The 15651-nt window shown below is 49.7% G+C and overlaps 1 protein-coding gene across 20 annotated transcripts in view; it reads right to left on the reverse strand.

Annotated features, from left to right (window-relative positions):
• The window catches only part of BCL2L11 (BCL2 like 11), a 151309-nt gene that overhangs the window by 47463 nt on the left and 88195 nt on the right, over nucleotides 1–15651 (reverse strand). Inside the window, exon 1 of one of the 20 annotated variants that reach the window (XR_016349317.1) lies at nucleotides 1531–2505. The exons of 18 other annotated variants lie outside the window; for them this stretch is intronic. The gene's annotated coding sequence lies outside the window, so the exon portion shown is untranslated. Of the gene's footprint in view, nucleotides 1–1142; nucleotides 1279–1530; nucleotides 2506–15651 lie in introns of those variants that run through there. One more of the 20 variants, XR_016349321.1, reaches the window with a different exon arrangement.

Consider the following 15651-nt stretch of genomic DNA (forward strand, 5'->3'; position numbering starts at 1 on the left):
ACACACACACACACCCCGCCGTGTGCCGCCCCCCCGGCACGCGCGCACACACACACACACCCCGCTGTGTGCCGCCCCCCCCCGCACGCATACACACACACACACGCCCCGCTGTGTGCCGCCCCCCCCCGGCACGCATACACACACACACACACACACACACACACACACCCCGCTGTGTGCCGCCCCCCCCGGCACGCACACACACACACACACACACACCCCGCCGTGTGCCGCCCCCCCGGCACGCGCGCACACACACACACACACCCCGCTGTGTGCCGCCCCCCCCGCACGCATACACACACACACACACACACCCCGCTGTGTGCCCCCCCCCCGGCACGCATACACACACACACACACACACACACCCCGCTGTGTGCCGCCCCCCCCCCCCGGCCACGCATACACACACACACACACCCCGCCGTGTGCCGCCCCCCCCCGGCACGCGCACACACACACACCCCGCCGTGTGCCCCCCCCCCCCGGCACGCATACACACACACACACACCCCGCCGTGTGCCGCCCCCCCCCGGCACGCGCACACACACACACCCCGCCGTGTGCCCCCCCCCCCCGGCACGCATACACACACACACACACCCCGCCGTGTGCCGCCCCCCCCCCCGCATACACACACACACACACCCCGCCGTGTGCCGCCCCCCCCCGCACGCGCACACACACACACACTCCGCCGTGTGCCACCCCCCCAGCACGCACACACACACACACACACACCCCGCTGTGCCGGCCCCCCCGCGCGCGCGCGCACCCCCCCCCCCCGCCGTGTGCCCCCCGCGCGCGCACCCCCCCCCGCCGTGTGCCCCCCCGCGCGCGCGCCCCCCCGCCGTGTGCCCCCCCCTGCCCCCCCGCGCGCACACACACACACACCCCGCCGTGTGCCCCCCCGCACACACACACACACACACACCCCCCCCCCCGCGCGCGCACACACACACACACACACACACACACACCCCGCCCGCGCAGTGTCTGCCCAAGCCAGCCCGCGCTTCCGACAACAACAGCCGCCAGCAGCCCGCGTGTGTCCGTGTGCGCGGGGGGGGGGTCGTTCCCCGCACGCGCGGGGGGGCCGCCCCGCTTCCTCTCGGCGCCCCCCCCCCGCACTCACCTTGCCGGCTCCCGCCCCGCGCCAGACGAACCCCAGCCCCGGCCGCGCCCCGCAGCCGCACGCGCCCGCCGCCGGGACCGGGCTCCGCGCGCAGAGCGCCCCCCCGCCGCGGGCCGCGCCGCCCAATCCGCGCGCGAGGGGCGGAGCCAGCCCGCCCCGCCCCGCCCCGCCCCGCCCGGCGCGAGGCCAGTGTTTACAAACCGCAGCCGGCGCGCGCCGCCCGACCCCGCCGCTGGGGGGCGCTGCGGGCAGAGCCCGGGGCGCGCGGCCCGGATCGGGCCCTGGCGCGGGACCAGCCGGGCCGCGGAGCCTGCGCCCCGCGGGGTGCGGGGAGGGGCCCCAGGGCCCCGCCGTGCGCGCACCTGCCCGCTCCCGCCGCCGAGCTCACCTCCGGGCGCTGCGCAGTGCCTGCGGCGGGCGGGATCCGCTCAGGCCCCCGCAGTGCGCTGCGAGCTGCCCCTGGCTGCCAGCCGAGGGCTCCCCGCGGCGCTGCCTCTGGCGCGGAGAAGGGCTGGCTCTCGGGCTGTCCTGCAGCGAGGCGAACGGGGGCCGGGGTGACGCCGTGTGACCTAGACGCTCCGAGCTCCTCCTCAAACCTCCTGCTCCCGGCTGCTCTGAACCCGACCAGCTGCGCGGCCGGGTCCTGCTGTGCGCGGCGCAGGGGCGCCCCGAGCACACGCGGCTGCGGGCTCCAGCAGGCACAAGGTGCAGCGGGGACGTGGGGTTGGTTTGTCCGCCTTGGCTTTGCCCCTGAAGCGCTCCGTGACTGGATGCCACGCAGCTATGTCTCGCGAGCAGCCTCTGGCCGTTCAGCCGCGTCGGCATGAGGAAATGGATCGGGGGCAATGGTAAATGGCTTAATTTTGCGTCGGTAGGGTATTCTGCCTGGCCAAGTTCGAAAAACAAAAACGTCAAAGCCTTTCGCAAACAAGCTCCAACGAGATGTGGGTCTAAAGCAAAGGAAGCTCAAATCGAAAGCCTGAATTCAGACTTCTATCAGCTTTCAGTCCTTACCACAATCCCTTTGTGACTGAAGTTGGGAGTAAGTCACAAGTCACAACGCTTCACTTTCTAATAGTCAGACTACAGAGAACGGGGCTGTGGCCAGGACAGACATCTCAAGACTAGTTTTAAGGTCCTTGGAGCCAGGAACCGAGGAATTCCTTTTAACGCTGCTTTTACCTTGGTAATTTCTGCCGAACTTCTTTCTTTCACCACACAGGGATTTTAACTTCTCCTATAGAAACCTAAATACATAGAGATTGTATATTGGGAAAATGAAGTATTTATGCAGCGTTTTTGTAGCGTTTTTCCACAATAATGTGCACACTGTGACTTTAATTAGACTTAATTTTGGAGCTAGCCTTTTACCTGACAATACTAATAAGCTAAAAAGCTGTTTATAATTACAACGTTGTGTTGAACCATGAAAATCTTAATTTACAGTAGGATATGCATGTACAAGTATAGTGTTCTTTTGTGGTAAGCATCTCAGAAGTGCGCTTTGGCAGCTGATGGGCAAGACCACAGCTTCCTTAACAACACAGTCCATCCAAACTTATTTTACACTCTGTTAGCACACAGGTAAAGATAAATCAAAACATTTCACTGGAGAAAAATACATGTCAAATAAAGAATATTAATAGGTGTATATTACTGATGCTGTGTATATATGACTTATCCTAAAATGAAGACATCGAGATTGGTGAAAGTTCAAATCGTTATTAAAATCGCTTTGTTCATCATCTCTAGATTTATTGCAGTCAACTTTTTAAATGTCAATCACTCAGCAATATATCAAATGTATTGTGCTTGTATTATTGGTAATATTAATCTGCTAGGCATAGGAGATGCACTGTGTATGAGTTATAGATGTTGACTCCTACATGTGATTCTGTGTGCATTTTGGAAAAAAGAATTGATGTGTCTATTTTCCATGATTATACTATTCATCATCACATTACATTAGTGGGAAGCAGGGGAGAATAAGGAAAGGATGTTATTTTAGGTAAAGCACAAGAATGGAGGTCAGGAAAATGGGATGAAATCCTGCCCCATAGAAGTCAGTGGCAATATTCCCATTGACTTCCAAATATTTCACCCCCACATTTTATTCTAGGCTCTGCCACACAAGTCTTGAGTGACTTTAGTCATAATGTCTCCCACAGAGTTAGTCGTAATGTTTCCAACAGACATGATACATCCTACTTCTCTGTTAATGAAGAGTTACACGTAGGGGCTGAGGTTTAATTTATTCATATTCCTTAGTGCCTTCCTAGAAAACAATAAACTAAAACTTTTCCCAGCTTTCAAGTACACTGTGGCTTGTTCAACATTCCCTGTGCAATCAGCCAGTTACTTCCAGCAAGGGGGAGTTTTGCATGCATGAGAGGAGAGACTAATCCAAGCACTGCAGATCAGCCGTGGGATGAGTGCCACTTCAGGGGGCTAGAAGACGAAAGAGCAATTGAATCCTACTAGGAAGGAACCCTGCCAAGCACATGTTGGATGCCCAGTGTTTGTTCTAGGCTGCAAGAGAATAACACCCCCTCCCACACACACACAATCTTACTCATCCCCTGGCTACCTGAGCTGTGCCTCCGTTTAGACCATGGTTTACTCCCGTTGGACACAACCCTGGTAATTACGACTTTTATTTTTATAAATAGCTAGGGGTCCTTAACTCAATTTTTGTTTTTCTTCATTGAAATCATTGCTCTGGGGAGGGGCTGGGAGGAGGGGTTCAGCCTGCAGGCTGCCCCGGGGAGAGAGGACAGCCCCAGCCCTCTCTCCCTGCAGTAGCTTGGGGCCAGGTGAGAAGCGCCTCTCCATGGGTGCTGCAGCTCCAGCAGGCACAGCCGAGGGAGGGGTGCATGTCCCTGGGCTGGGGCAGGTCCACGTTTGTCTGCCCCCTGCGCTGCCCAGCCAGAGTGAGGGATGCAGCAAACTGAGCACTTTCCCCTCCTCCCTGATGAAGGGGAACAGCCAGCAATGTTCCTGTATGAATCCCTCTCTCACTCCCTAAAGCGTTCCTTGGGGGGGAGGGAGGGAGCTCTGGGTTGGGCAGCCAGCCCCTTTCATCTGCTGGCATTTCTATCTCTCTGCTGTCTGGTTTTCTGAGCAGCAATCCCATTCCAGGCACATCCTATTCTCCTGGCACAACCAAATCCTGAGCTTGCTTCAAGTTATGATAAGAGGAAGCTTTTTACCAATGAAGTTTTTACCAATGAAGAGCAGTTCTTGAACAGACAGACAGACAAACTCTTTCTGCTATTTCGCAGATTGAATCAGAACTACTGGCTCATGACATTGAGGATAGATTGCCAGGGCATTTACAGTACAAAATAAAAGAGTTCAGATGTAGCCTGGTGATCATAGAAAGGGAAAGTGTGGTGGTATCTTAAACGAGGTGAATGCCATAGACTAATTGCCACAACCTAAGCCCATACATGTCAATGCAAGGGCCACGGCTCTCAAAGTCAGTAATAGATAAGAGACTAGAAACAAAGAGCAGGAGTTAATCTTCAATGTTCATCATAAGCATGGATTAACAGGGGGTCTTAAGGCTCTGTATTCGGTACAGTGTTGGTTTGTACTTTTATTAACAATTTGGAAGGGGGAGAGGGATCAGTGAAGCAGCAAAAGTGGTACATGACATAAAGATATTTAAGATTAGTCCTAGGCCAAAAGAGTCATTGAGGAAGTTCAGAAGGACCTAGCCAACCTAAATGAATGGGCAACACGATAGTAGATTGCATTCAATATTGATGATGAAAACATAAAGTTAGGGTGTATAAGAAGCAGGAGGAAGAATAATATGGACATTTTTATAATGTCCTTATATAAATCAATGGTATGTCCTCATCTGGTATATGATATACAATATCGATCACTCCATATTAAATAAGATATTGCAGAATTAAAGAGGTTCAGAAAAACATAGTAAATTTTTAATCTGAGCAAGGTGACATAAAAGGAGACTTTATATAAACTAGTGGCTGGCCTAGAGTAGGTAGACCAGGACCCATGTTGTAGGTGTCTAACTGATACAAGGCTATCATTTTTTTACCCAGTGTGTAATTGGACTGTGGAACTCAATGCCATAGGATGTTGTTGAGGCCAAGATGTAAAGCAAGATATAAAGCAAGTTTCTATGGATCAAAGGACTAGCCAGAGTTATAGTTCATGCTAACATATTTCAGAAGGGAAGAGACCTTCCATGAAGGCAACTTCTTTCTACTTCTGGGTTTCTTGCACCTTCTTGAAAAACATCTGGTGCTGGCCATTGCCAGAGACATGATAATGGACTAGATGGACCCTGGGTCTGACCCAGTCTGGAAATTCCCATGTGTTTCTTCACAAACATTGTGGCTACGTCTACACTGGCATGATTTTCTGGAAATGCTTTTAACGGAAAAGTTTTCCGTTAAAAGCATTTTCGGAAAAGCGCATCTAGATTGGCAGGATGCTTTTCCGGAAAAGCACTTTTCCCAGAAAAGCGTCCGTGCCAATCTAGACGCACTTTTCCACAAAAAAGCCCCAATCGTCATTTTCGCAATTGGGGCTTTTTTGCGGAAAACACTACTGTGCTGTCTACACTGGCCCTTTTCCGGAACAGTTTTCCGGAAAAAGACTTTTGTCCGAACGGGAGCAGCATAGTTTTTCCGGAAAAGCACTGATGATTTTACATTAGATCGTCAGTGCTTTTCCGGAAATTCAAGCGGCCAGTGTAGACAGCTGGCAAGTTTTTCCGGAAAAGCGGCTGATTTTCCGGAATAACTTGCCAGTGTAGACACAGCCTATGGCTGTGTCTAGACGGTCAAGTTTTTCCGCAAAAGCAGCTGCTTTAGCGGAAAAACTTGCCAGCTGTCTACACTGGCCGCTTGAATTTCCACAAGAACACTGACGATCTCATGTAAGGAATCAGTGCTTCTTGCGGAAATATTATGCTGCTCCTGTTCAGGCAAAAGTCCTTTTGTGCAAAAGGGCCAGTGTAGACAGCTCAGATTTGTTTTGCGCAAAAAAGCCCCGATCGCAAAAATGGCGATCGGGGCTTTTTTGCGGAAAAGCGCATCTAGATTGGCACGGACGCTTTTCCACAAAAAGTGCTTGTGTGTTATTGACTACTGAATGTTTACGAGTGGCTTCCCTTTTTAGTAACAATACAGCTGGAATGCAGTATCATCTCATTCATACCTTCAATATTTGCTACAGCTGTGCTCTCAAACACATTTCCCAGACACCCCCAACACTGCAGTTACTCCCTCACCCTAGCTGTACTGTAATTCCCTTTCCTTGTGCTGAATTATGTGATCCTTTGGAAAGCTGTACACCTAGTCCTTGGGCCCAGTACTGCATGGTCACCTCCTCAATGTTGCCCCTAGAGCATCAGCATACCAGATTACAATCTGCTCTGCGGTTAACCTGCCAAGTGAGGGTACCCTGCACAGCGTATGGAGAGTGCCCTCTTGGCTCCCCTGGGTGTATCTGCCAAGCGTGTCCTCCTCTAGATGGGTTTTACTGAATAAGCCTGCTCCAGTTCTTCCAGGGCTAGGACTGGGAAGCTGAACACACACTCCCCGCTCTGAGCAGTGTTTTCCTTTGGGCTGTCCCAGCTTTGCAGTCTGGTTTGGTGGGACAGAGTGCACCTGGCTGTGTGATCATTCTAGCCCTCACAGCTGTCTGGTCAGCACCCAGTGCAGCTCCCAGCTGGGGCTTCCCTCTAGCTACCCACTTTCCAGGAGGGAGCAGGCAGCACTGAAGGCCTTTTCGGGGTAAGCCACTTCTCTGAAGAGACCGTGTCCTGCCATTCTCTTCTCCCTCTGCCTGCCCCCTTCCCCAGGAAGTTACACATTTGTTCCCTCTCTGCTTTCCCCCTTGCTTACTGTGCCATTTCTGTCGAGCTTTGAGAGACGTTTTCCCCGGCTTTATTCTCTGCCCTGTCCTCCTTGGCTGTGTCCCCCACATCCTCTCATTTCTCTTTGCTCCCCAGTTTCTTCCACCTTCTTGCTCTCCCTTACCCTCACCCTCCGGCTCTCCCTTTTGTCTTTCTCCCTCCTTTTCCTCCCCCCACTTTTCTTTCTGTCCTTCGCTGGTGGTTTCCCTGCTGTGTCCCCCGGGGGACACCTCCCTGGCCCCTCTGTACTGCGTGTGTGCAAAGAACATAGAACCATAGAACCATAGAGCTGGAAGAGACCTCAGAAGGTCATCAAGTCCAGCCTCCTGCTCTAGGCAGGACCAATTCCAACTAAATCAACCCAGCCAGGGATTTGTCAAGCCGAGACTTAAACACCTCTAGGGATGGAAACTCCACTACTTCCCTAGGTAACCCATTCCAGTGCTTCACCACCCTCCTAGTGAAATAGTTTTTCCTAATATCCAACCTGGACCTCTCCCACCACAACTTGAGACCATTGCTCCTTGTGCTGCCATCTGTCACTACTGAGAACAGCCTCTCTCCATCCTCTTTGGAACCTCCCTTCAGGAAGTTGAAGGCTGCTATCAAATCCCCCCTCACTCTTCGCTTCTGCAGACTAAACAGACCCAAGTCCCTCAGCCTCTCCTCATAAGTCATATGCTCCAGCCCCCTAATCATTTTGGTTGCCCTCTGCTGGACCCTCTCCAATGCGTCCACATCCTTTTTGTAGTGGGGGGCCCAGAACTGGACACAATACTCCAGATGCGGCCTTACCAAAGCCGAATAAGGGGGAATGATGACATCTCTGGATCTGCTGGCAATGCTCCTCTTAATGCAACCTAATATGCCATTAGCCTTCTTGGCTACAAGGGCACACTGTTGACTCATATCTAGCTTCTCATCCACTGTAACCCTCAGGTCCTTTTCTGCAGAACTACTACTTAACTGGTTGGTCCCCAGCTTGTAACTATGCGTGGGATTCTTCCGTCCCAAGTGCAGGACTCTACACTTGTCCTTGTTGAACCTCATCAGATTTCTTGTGGCCCAATCCTCCAATTTTTCTAAGTCATTCTGTACCCTATCTCTGCCCTTAAGCGTATCTACCTCTCCCCCCAGCTTAGTGTCATCCACAAACTTGCTGAGGGTGCAATCCATCCCCTCATCCAGATCAGTAATAAAGATATTGAACAAAACCGGTCCTAGAACCGAACCTTGGGGCACTCCACTAGAAACCGACCCCCATCCTGACATCGAGCCATTGATCACTACCCGCTGGGCCCGGTCTTCTAGCCATCTTTCTATCCATCTTACCATCCATTTATCCAATCCACAATCCCTTAACTTGCTGGCAAGAATATTGTGGGAGACCGTATCAAAAGCCTTGCTAAAGTCAAGGTATATAACATCCACTGACTTCCCCATGTCCACCGAGCTAGTTACCTCATCATAGAAGCTAATCAGATTGGTCAGGCACGACTTGCCCTTTGTGAATCCATGCTGACTATTCCTAATCACTTTCCTCTCATCCAAGTGCCTCAATATGGATTCCTTAAGGATCCCTTCCATGATTTTTCCAGGAACCGAGGTAAGACTGACCGGCCTATAGTTCCCTGGATCATCCTTCTTCCCTTTTTTGAAGATGGGCACTACATTTGCCTTTTTCCAGTCATCCGGGATTTCTCCCGATCTCCACAACTTTTCAAAGATAATAGCCAAAGGCTCCACAATGACATTTGCCAACTCCCTCAGTACCCTCATAGAATCATAGAATCATAGAATAATAGGACTGGAAGGGACCTCAAGAGGTCATCGAGTCCAGCCCCCCGCCCTCAAGGCAGGACCAAGTTCCGTCTACACCATCCCTGACAGATGTCTATCTAACCTGTTCTTAAATATCTCCAGAGAGGTGCACTAAGTCTGGACCCATAGATTTATGTACGTTTAGCTTTTCTAAATAGTTCCTAACCTGTTCTTTACCCACCACGGGCTGTCCATCTTCATCCCATCTAGTGTCACTTGGCGCAGAAGTCCAGGAGCCGACCTTGTCCGTGAATACAGAGGCAAAGAAAGCATTGAGTACTTCAGCTTTCCCCACATCATCTGTCACTAGGTTACCTCCTTCATCCATTAGGGGCTGCACACCCTCTCTGATCACCTTCTTCTTGTTAACATGCCTGTAGAAACCTTTCTTGTTATCCTTCACATCCTTAGCTAGTCGCAATTCCATTTGCGCTTTCGCCTTCCTGATAACCCCCCAGCATTCTCGAGCTAGACATTTAAACTCCTCCCTGGTCATTTGTCCAAGTTTCCACTCTTTGTAAGCTTCCTTTTTGTGCTTAAGTTCACCAAGGATTTCCCCTAGAAGCCAGTCTGGTCTCCTACCATGTTTGCCTCTCTTGCTACGTGTCGGGATGGTTTCTTTCTGTGCCTTCAATAAGGCTTCTTTAAAATACTGCCAGCTGTCCTGGACTCCTTTCCCCTTCATGTTAGCATCCCAGGGGATTCTGCCCATCAGATCTCGGAGGGAGTCAAAATCTGCTTTTCTGAAGTCCAAGGTGTGTATTTTACTACTCTCCTTTCTTCCTTTGGTCAGGATCCTGAAATCTACCATCTCATGATCACTGCTTCCGAGGTTGTCACCCACCTCTACTTCCCCTATTAGTTCCTCCCTGTTTGTGAGCAGAAGGTCAAGCTGCGTACGGCCCCTGGTCGGATCCTTCAGCACCTGTGTCAAGAAGTTATCCCCAACATTCTCCAAAAACATGTCCGTGCGTGAAGAGATACAAGCATCTCAAAAGAAGCCTGGGGCAAAGCCACATTCTGTTCTCTGGCATCCACCCTCTGGAGTGAGTCAGGAATGGGGCAGATGGCTGGAAGTTTGTCCATCCCCACAATGCCTAGTCTAGAATTGCAGCTGGCTATGTTGCTTCCACCCCAGTGCTCCAGGCCGTGTGCCAGGCTGAGAACCACCACTTCCCAGCTTCTCTCTCAGGGTAGGAGCTCATTTATCACCCCTTGGGGGGCTGCTACTGTGCCACTCACTGCAAATATTCTTGTCTCCTGACTGACTGAAAAGTGGAGCCATCCAGGGCCAAATTCTGCTCGGTTGCACCAGTGTAAATATGGATTCACATCACTGTCAGAAAATTCAAGATTTGACTTGTAAGGCCAGGAAACTCTTCTACTGAAGTAAATGGGGAACCGTCTTAGGCAAGGAGCCCTAACGCAACACAGAGACAGCTGTGGTTCAGGGCTGGGTGAGCAATCACTGGGCAATGCTATCAGCTGTCTGTTAATCAGCTGTCCCACCTGCAAGGTGCTTGCATTTCAGCCAGGGGTGAAAAATCATCCAGTCTTGATTTGTAGATATCAAGAGATGGAGAATCCACCACCTCCCTGGGGAGTTTGTTGGGGGGGAATCACCCTCACTCCTAAAATATGAAGCTTTATCTGAGATTGGAATGTGTCTGCTTTCAGTTTCCAGCCATTGGCTCTTGTTCTGCCTGTCTCTGTGTGAGGATGGTCCAGGGCTATTTCTACGTTTGAATTGACAACCAATCTGCATGTCTTGCTTCATTTTTGTTTTGGTTGGGTTTTTTCCCGTGTGGTTTTGGATTGCTACTCTGGGGTGCATCAGAGCATATCACTCTGCCAGATTAGAGAGCCCTCCAACACCTGGTATTTCCTCCCAGTGAAGGTATATCTGTACCATAACATGTCACCTCTCGATCCTTTTATACAAATTATTAGACTGAACTCTGCAAATCTCACACTAAGGCATTTTTTCAGCCCTTGAATCACTTTTGTGGCTCTTCTCCATAGTCTCTCCAATTGTTGAATATCCTTTTCTCTTCTGAAGTACATGTGTGAGGATCTTAGTTCTTTTCCAAGTTTCATTTTATTACAAAGGGAAGCAAACACTCTGCAGTGCTAATTATACCACAAATAGGTACATAACAGTTTTCCATTATAATATTTGACACTGGTCATTATTAAAATAGAATGCCTCTGGAATTAAACATTACTTCAACAAATAATGCTATGAATACCAAATACATTAATCTGACAATTACATTTATTTCATACCAAACAACATTTAAAAACAGCAGTAGCTGCTGAAAAATAATTAAAAAAAATCATAGACGGCAGCATAAAAAGCACATGCAACATTCAAACTAGATTTTTTTTTTGCCTTAATTTTCTTGAGCAGAGATCCCTCTAGAATTTGGAGGGATTTAATTTCTGCAGGTTAGAAATCATAGCATCACTTGTCAGGATAAATGTTTTGTTGTGTGTGCACATAACACATATGAGGCAGGAGAAACAAACAATAGACAGCCTGGCTCCTACAGTAGCTTTATATTGACTCCAAAAACTCTGACACAGACATAGATTTCACAAGTATATTTGGCCCTTCTATTCATACAAACATTGAGATGAAGAACTCTAGAAATTAAAAAGCATGTGTCAAAACAAGCCAGTTTCCAAGAGACTCAAAGCCAGTAGGGTAAATGCACTCCCGATTAATGTTTCTTTCATCTGCAAATTGAGCAAAGGTTTTCGTCCAGCCCTGATCCTACAGAACACTGCGAGCAATGAGGCTGAACTCTCCACTCTTATGGGCATCAACAGAAATTGAGACTGACTGGTACCTTGCAGGATTGAAGCCTTAAAAATCAGAGCCACTATGTTGCCTCTAAAAACACTGCCATGACAGTGCTTATGGGTTTAACCGGTGACTCATCCCTTCCCTTCTTGGTTCCCATGAAATCAGAAGTCCTTTCTGGTGTTAATATTGACAACTGAAAAGAGAAATGGGCATGGAACAATAGAAAGTGACAGCAACGGACTCTAGGTACACTGAGAAAATTCACGCACAGATGCCTACTCTGCATACTGCTTTGTTTTCATGATCCCCAAGAGAGTTGGGTATTTCTGAGAACAAGCCTCCAAGGTATCAGCTACATAAGCTCTGTTCAATGTGCAGATTCCTCTTCATGTCTCCTGGGACAGAATCACTATGTTCCAGCAAACAACCCCCAGGTCAGCAAGTTTGGAGAGTGAGCCAATGGATAAAGTCAGGTATTGTCAAGGAGGCAACAATAGCAAACTATGTAATGTAAGAATAAAGGGATTGATGTTTCTTATGCAAAACAGGGAGTGGGGGAAATGAAAGCTCCCTGGAAAAAGCTGACTCCCAGGTCAGTTTAGATCAGTGCGTGTTAAACAGAGCTATGTAGAATATATGCATTTTCCTATGGTTTGGAGTTGAGAAAGTTTAAGGAAAGTACAATAATATAGACCACTGATATTCAAATAAAGGTGTTTCAAAATGTTAACAAAGAGAATCATCGAAATGCAGGGCAGGAAAGGGTCTTGAGACGTCATTAAGTCCAGTCCTCGGACCATGTAAACTTAGACCATCCTTGCCAGGTGTTTGTTTTTATAAAACTTCCAAGGAGGGGGATTCCACAGCCGCCCTTGGAGGACTATTCAAAGGAGAGTTAGAAAGGTTTCCTCATATCCAGCCTAAACCTCTTTTCCTGCTCATTAAGCCCCTTATTTCTTGTCCCACTTTCAGCGGACACACAAAACAACTGAGTGCCATCCGCCAGTCCTTTACCGTGTTTAAGACTATTCTCACCCTTAAGACTCACTCCAATTTGTCCACTTCTTTCCTGAAGTGTGGTGCCCAGACTTGGACTCGGTGCTCCAGCTGAGGCCTCACCCATGCTGAGCGAAAGTTATCTCCTCCTGCATCATGCATCTGACACTCCTGTTAATACAGCCCAGAATGATATTTGCCTTTTTTGCAGCTGCATCCTGCCAGAGAACTGCCCAACAGGCCATAGGTGCAAGCAGTCCCTCACACAGGTCCCTCTACCGTGCTCTGTCTTCTTCCCTTGTGTGACATTCCTGCTTCAGATATTGCACTGCTATGATTTCCTCCTGCTCCGCAGCTGCCTTCTGTCTTTCAGCTTGATGGCCATCCTTCCCCTTCTGGTACTGCAGCTTCTGGCTGGCCCTCGCTACGATATCCACCATACCAGCATCACGGATGCACCTTTTTTTTTTTACCCTCTTGTGATGGTCCAATCCCCAGCTACCTAGATTCCTGCTGGCCTGTGGCTGGCCTGCAGAGGTAGGTGGGTCCAAAATCAGAAAGGAAACAGTACAATATTGTTTCAGCAATTCTGAAAAACCTCACACTATCCTCAGCAGAAGTGCCTTTAGAATCTGAAGGCTAAACCTAAAGATACTTGATGTAAGCAAGCTTCTCTGTGTTCAGAGACCAAGAATTTAGTTCCCAGATGTTGCTAGGCCACCACTAAGGGTTAAGCAGGGACTCCAGCCTTCACAGATGACAGTGAGGGGAAAGTCACAGCATTTAAAAATCGCAGTCTTTAAACATCGCAGACTACTTTAGCTTTGTGGGGGCAGGTGCAGGGGGGAGGACATAATTACAAAGGATCTCAGCAGCCCATTGAATAGATTATGGAGCAGGGGTAGGGAACCTTTTTTCGGTCTGAGTCCAGTGACACACAGAACAATCAGCCTGGGACCAAACAGAAACAAACAATGAAAAACCTCCCTCCTCCTCCGGTCCCACGTGAGAAGGAAATAAAACTCCTTAACTATTCACCAAGGTGGGATGCAAAGAAACCCAAATAAACAACATCAAATCCCAACCCCCTACACCCACCCCTCCCTCACACTTAACTTGGTGTGCACTATGTGCTGCAGCCCTGGGGGCGGGGAGCATTGTAACTCAGGCTCTTCAGGCCCCGGTGGGGAGACTTGCCATGGGCTGGATCACACAAAGCCAGGGGCTGGATCCCGCCCACCGGCTGTAGGCTCCCCACCACTGTACAGACAGTATGAAACAGGGTAATGCAGCTAGGAAGAGAAGTTCTACAGCGTGGCGATACCGCAGTGGCACTCACTGCTAAGTACCAGAACAGTTAGTATCTTGGTAAAAGTCGAGTTGTAATCGCATCCATTCATGTAGGCTAGTGCCATCCTTACAAACAGAACCAAACCAGTATGCTCTGAAGGCTTCTTCCCTTCAGTCACAAGCAAGATTTTGCTAGAACAAAATGGAATGCCAAGAACTACGAATGCTGAGTTCTTATCACCAGTTAGCTACTTGCATTTCAGCACCTAGCTGTGGCCTACTATGCAAACGTTGACTTGTGCATGAAATCTGAGGAGAGCCCTGGCCTATTCCCTTTCTGGGTCTGCCGCTACAGCCAGTTCTTACATAAGTAAATACACATTCTTACACAAACACAGATGTTAAGCACTTTTGTCCATGCCAGTATCCTAATATGGCAAATCTGAAAGGCTGCCCTACGAGAAAGTCAAAACACTTAGGGTATGTCTACACTACCCCGCTAGTTCGAACTAGCGGGGTAATGTATGCATACCGCACTTGCTAATGAAGCCCGGGATTTGAATTTCCCGGGCTTCATTAGCATAAGCGGGGAGCCGCCATTTTTAAATCCCCGCTGCTTCGAACCCCGTGTAGCGCGGCTACACGGGGCTCGAACTAGGTAGTTCGGACTAGGGTCCTATTCCGAACTACCGGTACTCCTCGTGAAACGAGGTGTACCGGTAGTTCGGAATAGGCACCCTAGTCCGAACTACCTAGTTCGAGCCCCGTGTAGCCGCGCTACACGGGGTTCAAGCAGCGGGGATTTAAAAATGGCGGCTCCCCGCTTATGCTAATGAAGCCCGGGAAATTCAAATCCCGGGCTTCATTAGCAAGTGCGGTATGCATACATTACCCTCCTAGTTCGAACTAGGAGGGTAGTGTAGACATACCCTTACTTACAGGGCTTGCTAGGCCCAGGAATGTCAGAAAGGTAACAAACCCACTAAGGAATATGAGATGACTCCTCCATCAAAGGCTTTGCTTTTGGGGTGATGTTGCTGCTATTCGCTCCTGTGGGGATTACCTGCATGGGCTGCTTAGGAAAGTGGAAAAGATAAATAAAAAGGGCTCACTTATAGTGAAGTCTGAAAATCCCCTAGGTCCTGCCCCCATTTAGCAAAGCACTTAAGCACCTGCTTATCCTTCTGGCACTCTGAGCCCAGGGCGGGGGCCTTTCTAACACTGGTGCCCAAGCCAGCTCAGGGGCTCAGCATCTTTCTGGAGAATGGTGGTTGGAGTAAGCAGCCTCCCTGTGACACCTCTGTGTCACTGACCCATGACCACCACTGAACTGTAGCATGCACATTAGGGCCATCTTTGACTGAGGTACCTTTGATGGCCCTGTTAGCCACCTAGCATCAGTCTAGTTGTTGATGTGTTTGCACTTGAGGTTGTGTTCCCCTCATTACGCCAGCAAAGCACCAGACACCGAGCCATGGTTGTTATACAGAGGTTGAAGCAAGGGGAGCATAATACCGCACCCCTAATAGTCCTCCCGCAATTGTCCCATGAGTCCCAGCACTGAACATTCTGGCGAGAGTTGTGAACTCTATTGCCTAAGGCTCATACAGACGGACACTCACCAGCACCTTTCAAGCCCTGCAAATGTTTAAAGGCTTTTTCCAGCCTGGAAAGGTCACCTAGCAGCTCTCCATTGC

This window comes from Pelodiscus sinensis, chromosome 3, assembly GCF_052426305.1.
Source record: "Pelodiscus sinensis isolate ZL-2025 chromosome 3, ASM5242630v1, whole genome shotgun sequence".
NCBI lineage: Eukaryota > Metazoa > Chordata > Testudines > Trionychidae > Pelodiscus > Pelodiscus sinensis.